This window comes from Priapulus caudatus, unplaced genomic scaffold, assembly GCF_000485595.1.
Source record: "Priapulus caudatus unplaced genomic scaffold, Priapulus_caudatus-5.0.1 Scaffold876, whole genome shotgun sequence".
NCBI classification, from domain to species: Eukaryota; Metazoa; Priapulida; class Priapulimorpha; order Priapulimorphida; family Priapulidae; genus Priapulus; species Priapulus caudatus.
This window is the reverse complement of record NW_014577937.1, coordinates 25,771-35,605: the sequence shown is the minus strand read 5'-3', so window position 1 is coordinate 35,605 and position 9,835 is coordinate 25,771.

Sequence of the window (9,835 nt, the reverse complement as noted above, 5' to 3'; positions counted from 1 at the left end):
ACTAAAATTGCCGGTTTTTGTGAAATGTTGCAAACTATAGCACAGTAATCAACATGTATCCTCTGCGCCGATCTCCGCGAGTGGCTACGGGGACGCGTGAGGGCGTATCTTAATGTCTCGAGGCTAACGGGTATGCGGTAGTCCATTTCGGCATGGCGCTTTTCCACAAATATTAATGTGCGTTTCACGCTAGCTATTAATTAATCTGCCAGCCTAATTAATTAATTAATTAATTGTAATTAATTAATTAATAAAATTAGGCTATGCTTACCCTACAGTAAAAACCCGCGTATAAGAACATTGGTTTTTAGAACATGTAGGACTTCCAAATTTCCCATTTAGACGCCGGCTTTAGCATAAGAACCCTTGTTTTAAGGCTAAGATTTTAAAGTGGTTCTCTAATTTTCGCATGTTTTGTTTTTTCCTTTTTGTTTTTTCTCGCTACCATTTTTTGGCATGTTGTTTTTATTTCCTTGATAGCATACTGTATCATAAAGTATGGTAACCACTGGAAAAACTTACACTGTAGCCGCATGCATGGTATTGAATTAGCAGAGACAAAGATTGCAGTCCTCGTGCTAGCAGAAAATGTTTAAGTCGGAGGGCCAGATTGTGAATGCAGTTATAGAGCTTTACTATATTAAAAGTCAGAAACCAATGTAAGAACCATTTAGAAGTGTGTTGAGCGCCTAATTTTTTCAGCTAACGCACAATGTTTATACTACAGAAGCCTATTTGAGGCTCAACTGGAAAAATCGTATGTCTCGTTATACGCGGGTTCTTACCTGCGTAGTTCTGGTTTTTGAGCCAGTGTCAGAAACAAGTTCAGTTCAGGTTGTGTTATTGAAAGGCCAAAAGATATTATAGCACCATGAGAGTCTCTCACATTTACCGTCTGGTGTTTTAGATGCTATCATATACGAGCTCGAGTCGCTTTATATTTGTGTCCTAAGTGGAGATGAGGGATACCGTGTATACCTCCTTGTGTACTTGTTTGTGTGTGTGATGTGATGATGGTACTCGGCAGGCGCGCCGTGGATACTGTAGTGTTGCAACGCACCGTTAATATCTCATTCTGCCGGCACGCGTTGATGCATGTCCATACTACATAGCGTAAACCAACGTTCTCCGAGAATGTCAGGAAAACTTTCGCTAAAACACGTTTGATTAGAGACGATTAACTCCGAATAATGTTCTGCTTAACCCTAAAAGAAACATTCCGCATATACATTCAAGGAGCGCACGTGGCGTAAGCTAAGGGGAATGCACAAGGGGCCATGCCCCCCCGCCCCGCTGTGATTGGCAAACAAAACAAATAATTTTTTTTTCCCTTGCCTTTCCGCGTCTTCATCAGGACTGGCCACAATTCCTGTTACTTTCTGCATCTGCTGAAACGAACATTCTCTAAAATGAGCATTGTCAAGTCTAAACTGTCGTTCTACAATGACGCGCAGCCAGCGCATGTCTCTTCACGGTCCTCATCTCTCCTTTTCGTTGAACCAGCGAGGTGTGAAGACAATAATGTGCTCAACCCGAAATTCCTAAAGAATCGAGCCGCAGCAAGACCTTGACTTTGGATTTTGCAGAATTGTCGGCGGCTGGCAGCGCAGCGCCACAAAAACCATGACTAAAGGCAGAAAGGAAGATAATGTCTTCTTTTGGTTCAGATTTGTGGTTTTGGCAGCGAGGTCGTGGCTTTGATTAGCAGGGAGCTTTCTATGGTGTGTGAACCGTCTTATTGAAACAGAGAGCAAGCCAAGAAATGAAATGCTTTGTGAATAACTTTGAATATCATTCGAAGACTTATAGACGGCCATTGTTGGCATCCCACGCTCGTTTTTATCTGTCAAAGGATCCGATTCAACCGCTATTTAAGTAAAGCTGTTCTCATATCAGGGGGCACCGGGGCGGCGGGGGCGCGGACGGCAAAACACACTAATGTTCTTTTCATTGGGTAAATTCTTCCTTTTTTGTTTATATAACGAGCCGGCCGTATTTCCTGGCAGCTACCCTTTCATCCAGGAGCGAGCGCGTGGTTTTAGTTGGTGAACATCGAAACATTATTCTCAGATGAGGGGTTTTTAGTTTCTTCATCAGAGCAAAGCAGAAAACATTTTTGGATAAACGGCAGACCAAAAGTGTCGTAAACGTGCTGATCCTATTCCTAAGCCGCGCCTATTGTTCCACGCGGTATCGCACCTCAAACTGAGTGTAAATCTTGAACCGGGTAATCTCTATAAGAGACACGGCATGATTCCTACGGCTATCAGTGCAGCTTCCTACAGGACACAGAGCTGCAACGCTGAGTTATTTCCCCCGTACGAAGACGGACTGCTTTATTCCGTCGGGAGGTGGAGTGGAGTATGTACTGCCTGCTACTTTTTTCAAAAAATAATTTAACTTTTAACTTTTATATGAGGAACTTGGAAACAGTTATCGACGGAAATAATGCAACATTGCATGGTAATCCGCTAACAACACAATCAAACTAACTTCCACATATTCCCCGTCAGTGCTTGAATGAGGACATAGGCCGCTGCTAAGGGGGGACCAAGGAGGCCATGACCCGGGCTCTTTGATCGAGAGTAGCAGAAAAATTAAGAGAGCAACGCGCGGCCCTTAATGGGATCGGTCTGACTGTGACCGGAGGCTCGAATTCCTATAGACCGCTAATAATAGCGCGAGAGTGAAATGGCCATCTTTGTGGCAGCGGCACTGCCATATCTTCGTCGTTCAGAAAAAGAATTCGCGCGCGGCGAACCCCTGGAGGACGCGCGGGCTGCGCGACCGCTCCTACTGGATGGAAGGGGAACACCCTCCCCCGTTGAGAAATGTGCATTCATCGCTGTCGGGTTCTGGGTCGAGCTTAACCTCTCTTTCCATTCGCCTCCTGAAAAACAGCTGGCTTCCGTCACAGCCGTGGCGCGCATGTTTCACTGGTCTAGGCAACGGGTCGACAGCAACATGGTCGTGTGTAACCTCAGAGGCCTTCCCGGCGGCCACATGCCAGGGGCCCCGCAGTGCGTCCGCACGTTGATCGGATCCGGACACAGTGGAAAAGATTAAAGAAGGCCAACGGGAGAGGCGGGCCTTATCCAGGGATTAGGCAGATATTGCTGGCCGTGCCGCTCTATCGCTCGAATACTCCAAGCCTCGTGCCCAGAGGCGCGAGCAGCGGCCGCGGCGGCCGCGCAGCCCTAACTCAACCTGACGCGCACGCGCCGGGCGGCGGGGAGGCCCGGTGGTGGGGCTGATCGTGGGGGTGCAGAAAGAGTCCGCGAGTGTGCCATGCAGACCGAATTTTCAACAAATTCGCGCCTTACCCGTTGCGAGGGGAGTATACCGCTCCCACACCCGGGTCCCGATAGGGCCGGAGGCTGGGCGCGCCGCCGCGCCAAGGACCCCCTCGGCGTCGCTTCCGACTCCCTCCGCTTGGCAACCGGCGTCGCGCCTGTTCCAATCTGCTGCGTCAGCCACTGCAGCACATGAACGTTTGCGGGATGAATCTTGGCGTGAATGTTAACCGGGTCCGTTGATCTGGGCAGTCCTTGTAGTGATTAGCGGCTGACACTTAGGTGGAGACGCGGAGAGCGAGATGAGAGCGGGAGCACGAGAGATAGAGCTAGAGAGAGTGCAGGAGACCGAGACGAGAGAGAACGGAAGAGAGAGAGAAGAGAGGAGCGGAGGAGAGAAAGGGTGGGAGGCGAGAGCGAGAGAGGAGAGCGAACGAGCAGAGCGGATAGGAGATCAAACGACGGAGAGGAGAGAGACGCGAGAGAGCAGACGGAGAGCGCGCGAGGACGACAGAGTGTGGGAGGGAAGAGAGAGAGGAGAGAGCAAGAGGAGAGTAGATAGGAGATAGGAGAGATACGACGCGGAGAGAGCGGAGAGAGAGCGCAGGAGACGGAGAGAGAGAGAGGGAGAGCGAGAGGGACGCCGCGCCCCCGTCCCCCGGCGGCAGAAGAGACGAGAGGGTGGGAGGGGCAGAGGAGAGAGAGACGAGCAAGAGAGAGAGATAGGAGATACGAAGAGAGAGGAGCAGGAGAGAGAGAGCGAGAGGAGAGGAGAGAGAGAAGGGAGAGGCCCGAGAAAGAGAAGGGTGGGAGGGAGACGAGAGAGAGAGGAGAAGAGAGAGAGAAGAGAGAGGAGAGTAGAGAGAAGAGAGGAGAGAAGCCGCGACGAGCGAGAGAGATAGAGAGAGAGAGAGGGGAGAGCCGCAGAGAGACGAGACGAGGCGCTGCGAGGGACAAGAAAGAGAGAGGGAGAGAGAGAGAGCAGAGAGAGCAGAGAGAGAGACGAGAGCGAAAGGAGAGAGGCGAGACGAGAGAGAGGAGAGAGAGAGAGAGAAGACGAGACGAGAGCAAGGGAGAGAGAGACGAGGTAGCCCGGCGGGAGCGCGAGCGCTCCTGGCGGCGAGAGAGAGTCGAGGAGAGCAGAGAAGAGGCAGAGAGACGAGAGAGAGAGAGCCGGGGCGAGGAGAGAGAGGAGAGGAGAGAGCGAGGAGGGGCGGAGGAGAGCAGAGAGAGAGAGCGGGGGCGGGGTGCCGGACGACGGGATCCATAATCGTAAGTAGGCGTGCCGCCAGCCGTCCGCTTAACGCATGAGTCAGTGAGGTGTGACAGCCGTCTGTCAACCGTTATACTAGTCGACGCAACCACTGCCGACCAGCCCGCCTGCAATCTTCTCTGCACCCTCGCACTCCGGTGGATCTGGCTAATGCACCTTCTACGATGAAGCTGTGCAGTCGCGCGTTTTAGCGCGAGTGACGAGCTGCGAGTGTGGCGCTGACGCTCCGCATTGAGGCGCTCAGCGTCCGAGCCGCGCGAAACGTACGCGTGGGGCGGCCGGTGCTGGATAGTAGGGTTCAGCGGGGTATGATGAGATGAGTATATAATACGCGACCGTAGTCAGTATAGCGGCGTACGGCGGGTCTAGGGGTATATATATAGGTATGTTATATATATACTACTATAGGCCTAGCGCGGGGCGCGCGGGGTTAGGGGTATATAGTGATATAGGTACTGAAGAGCGGCGGTGTACGGCGGTATACGCTATATAAGGGTATAGTACGTATCGGGTCTAAGGGTATCATCATATAGTACTGGACGGGAGTACAGTAATAGCTATACCGTAGTACCGTAGTATCCCGTACTAGGCGCCTAGAGGATAGCTTGAGATCAGTAGCCCGCGCCTAGAGCCTATATACTACTATACTTGATCGTAGGCCATATAATCGCTACAGAGCCGCGAAGCGCGTGTACGGTGGTGAATGCGGTGTGTGGCTTCAGGGCGCGGTACGGGGTTAGGGATTACGGGTACGGCGGTTAGGGCTGGACGCGGTAATGACTATGACGTAGTATCACCCGCCCCCGGGTGGCGTTCTTAACGGCCTAGTACTATATATATGACCCCGGCCTAAACGGGGGGTGAGAATATACTATATATGTGACGCCGGCGGTTGGGGTACGTATATCAGTATATACGCGGGTGTAGGGGGTATATACTAGCTATACTAGCCGCTGCACGCCTAAACGCCCTAGCCCTAACCCTGAACCCCGTACCAACCTAACCGCCGCCACGCTCACCAACCGCACCCGCGCCCCGGACCACCCCATGCGCACGTGTGACGCCAGCGGCCGGCGCGGGGGCCAGCCTCGGTGCCGCGCTGCAGGTACAACCGACAACCCGGGCCGGCGCGTGCGTGCACGTGGACCAGCCGATGGCGGGTCGCAGCCTGACAGCGGCGTGCGTGCACCGTACAACGCATGCGTGGCGCACCGACCGGTGCGACACCCGCATGCGTGGGCGCAGATACACCGCCGCAGCCTGCGGCCGTGGCCGCGATACGCGCACGCCATCGCGTCGCACGGTCACACGACGGGCGGAGTGGGCGTGCAGACGGTAGCCAGCGCGTCGCGTCACGCCCAGTAACACCGCCCATAGCCGGCACATCGAACACGGCGTACGGGAGAGACGCGGGCGCCGCCAGGAGCAGCATATGCACAGGTGGCCGCGCACGTACACACGTATGCTCGACATACACATGCGCGCATGGCGGTCAGTGCGTGGCATCTGTCGCAGCGGCAGACTATATGACGAAAGGACTGCCACCGCTCATTGAGAAGCGTGCAGGTCGGCGCCGGCGTGGTATTACACGCGCAGGTCGCGCGCGCGCGCGCGGACGGCCATCTGGGGCTCCGCCACACTTAAGGAGCTCGCTGCACGATCTTGGACCAAACCCAATGCTCTCGGTGGCAACACCGGGCAATTCGTTGACTCTGTGACTGTGCAGTCGAGTCTTTGCGCATGTGCGTGCGGAAGCCTCGGCTTTTATGCCACAGAGAGTCGTGTTAGCTTCCATTGCCTGACGCCGCAAGAGTTGTTATTTACAATCATCTGTGAGTTCTGTCTGACGGAGGGGCGGATTGTGCGCTATCGTCCGTGCAATCGTAGTTGTTATTGGTTTGTTGTTGTTGTTTGTTTGTTCTGCTGTTTCTTGTTGGGCGGCGGCAAGCGAGAGGAGCCAGGGAGAAGAGGGAAGGATGTTGGGGATGCTCGGATGCCGGATGTTGAGTGGATTTAGAGACGGGGTGGGGCGGAGCCAGATGATTATGGTTGATTTACGGTTGCATAACTCCTTCCTCGAGTTCGGTGTTTTGCCTCTCTTAGAAGTTTGTGTAGGCGTGTGTACTGGTTCTTAATACAATGTTACCCTGATTGTTATACGAATTTTATCCCCCGTCATTGCTTATACAATGTTATCACGATTCTTATCAGTTGTTACCACACATTCTAACACATGGGGCAGCACGATTGTTATACAATGTCGCGTTATACAATCAGACATGAGCATGTTTGCATGAAGGGCGGCTTGCGTGATGTTAACTCCGTTGACTTGCAGTCCTTGTAGTATTACTGCTGACTTTAGGTGGGAGGGAGAGAGATAGAGAGGAAGCAAGAGAGAGATAGAGAGAGAGAAAGAGAGAGGAGAGAGATGAGAGAGAGAGAGAGAGACGAGCCGAGAGAGAGAGGTGGGAGGGAAGAAGAAGAGAGAGAGCAACCGAGAGAGAGATAGAGGATATGAGAGAGAGAGAGAGAGAGAGAGAGAAGAGAGAGAGAGAGAGAGAGAGGGAGAGCGAGCAGTAGAGAAAGGTGGTAAGCTAGGCTGGCGCACGGTCCGCTACTGCTGAGTCCAGTGAGTGCTGACCAGCCAGTCTGTAACTTATAGCTAAGTGACCACCACTGACACCGCTGGCATCTCTTGCACCTGCGCAGCCGTGATCTCTATCAACCGTTCTAATGAACTGTGGCAAGCGCGCGTTTACAACTGACGACTGCGAAGTGGCGGCGACTCGTCGAGCGGTCAGGGCGTCGACCGCCGAGCCGTACGCGTGGGCGTTGGATATGAACGTGACCACTATTAAATCACCTACCGGTTCATTCCCCTTTTAGGTTAGAGGATGTGACCGCGTCAATCGGCCGACGCAATGCGGAGGGCCTGGCCAGCTGCGTGCAGCTAAACGCTGATGCGACGTTTTGTCGTTGCATTTATTTAGGCTGGCTATTGTGTGTGTTCAATGACATGCACATGGAGATGGTGGATGGTTACTGGTAATATAACAAAAACGAAATTCTTTCCAATGTATAGCCGCCCAGTTCGACTGCGCGACTGTTTTTAGGCAGCAAATGTTGGTGTGATTAGTAATTTTCGCGATATTTTTTAAAACGCGCGGACAACATATGTTCATAACTCTATATGGTGCAGCAGCTGAAGTAACACTGGCTACTGGCTAGGCTTTAATATTGGCCACTCGGCCGAAAAGCGGGGCGAAAATACTATTTTTCAGCTCGCTGGAAATTCAATTTTAAGTATAGGACGCTATGGAGAATTTATTAGTGGTTGTTCTCTGTCCCGCTGAAAAAGATGTTATCGGAAATTTCACATTTTGCTAATTATTAATGACTCGAAGTGGTGCGGTGGCAGTAAATTTTCAGCTAGTCCTTCTCGTGCCTACTGCAGTGCAGAATGTCGGTAGGGTGTCATTTATTGTGTAGATGCGCTAAAGTTGGACTCGAGAAGTTAATGTGTGAGTTGAGAACAAATCTGGGTTTCTCTCTTGTCTGTTTGTGTCTGTCTATATTCCACCGTAATTGCTCCATAATTGCCCCGTTCGTCACATCTTAACACAAAACCAGTACTCGGCTGTCTCGCCGAGTGTGACCTCGAGAAGAATTTTTTGGCGAAATCTCATCTTCGTTAAACTGCTCGAAGCTGCACAAATGCTCATAAATTCGTTTAAGTCGCATCTCGGCCTTGAGTGGGGGGACGCTATATGGCCCGTGGTGTGCGTAAACTTTGATCGGAAAGAGTTGCGGTAGCCTCTAGCGAAAAAAAAGAAGGCAGTCGGGAAGTATTATTGTATTGTAGCTCGTCGCATTGCGTGTAGCGATCCCTGAAACGATACGCGTAGTTTAAATTCTTGCGTGTCTGATGCGGGTATCGGTTAGAACTAGAGTTGCTTGTGGTAAGGCAATGTTGGCTCAGACAGTATCAAGAACTAATAATAGCTATATGGAGCTAATAATAGGCTAATAACTTATAGCTAATAGTTAGAGCTAATAGCTAATAGAGCTAATAATAACTCTTAACAGTACTTATAGCAGAGCGGCGGAAGACAATCGGTTAATTCGCACTAACTGCTGGAATATTATTGGAACAAAATTATCTAGTATTATTCCTAATATTATAGTATATGAATATATAACAGTATTATTCCTAGTATTATTACAGCCTAATTATTCCTATTTAGGTTTTACCGTCACAACTGTTGTCACACACAGACGTTACGTAACGATTACAAGGACAACGCCGCGGGCCAGTAGAAGTACTAAAGATAATAGCTAGTTAGAATTGATCCACAGTTAATGCACCGTTATATAGGTCGCATCCCCTGAACAAGACCGCACCCATATGAAACAAGGTTAACATAGGTGACTGGTTTGACTATTGAATGTGATGGCTTATATAAGACGGAGATACACGTATATGCAAAGTTATTCGCGAGCGATGCACGAGGATGCACGGTAGAGACACGGAGGTTTATATAAGATTCTAGCAGATAGGGGCCCAGTCGCAGCGGGGTTGTACCGCTGGCAAAACTCCAAAGACACCGCCGCTATGACCACCTTGATAGAATAGAGCCAGATTCCAAACTCATTAGACTCGTTACTCAGCATTCAAAGCTTGTACACTCGTGTCTTCCCGCCCCCACACACTTTCGTGCCAACTATTCTGTGTGCCCGACGTTGCTTCTCAACCAGAACACCCATAGACCAGTATCATATAGGTATCATCTCCTGGTATCATATAGGTATCATCATTAGGTATATATAGAGTATCTCTCTCGGTATCATATAGGTATCATATAGTATATCATATAGGTATCATCTCCTGGTATCATATAGGTATCATATAGGTATATCATATAGGTATCATCTCCTGGTATCATATAGGTATCATCTCCTGGTATCATATAGGTATCATTCCTGCGCTATCAGTATAGGTATATCATTATAGGTATATCTCCTGTATCAGTATAGGTTACATATAGGTATATATATAGGGTATCTCATAATAGTATATCAATATAGGTATCATCGTCCTGGTACATATATGTATCATCTCCTGTATCATATAAGGTATCACGTCTCCTGGTATCATATAGGTTCATATAGTAATATCATATAGGTATCAATGATTAGGTATCATCTCCTGTACCTGGTATCATATAGGTATCATATATCATATAGATAGAGTTACGCGCCGACCTACAAT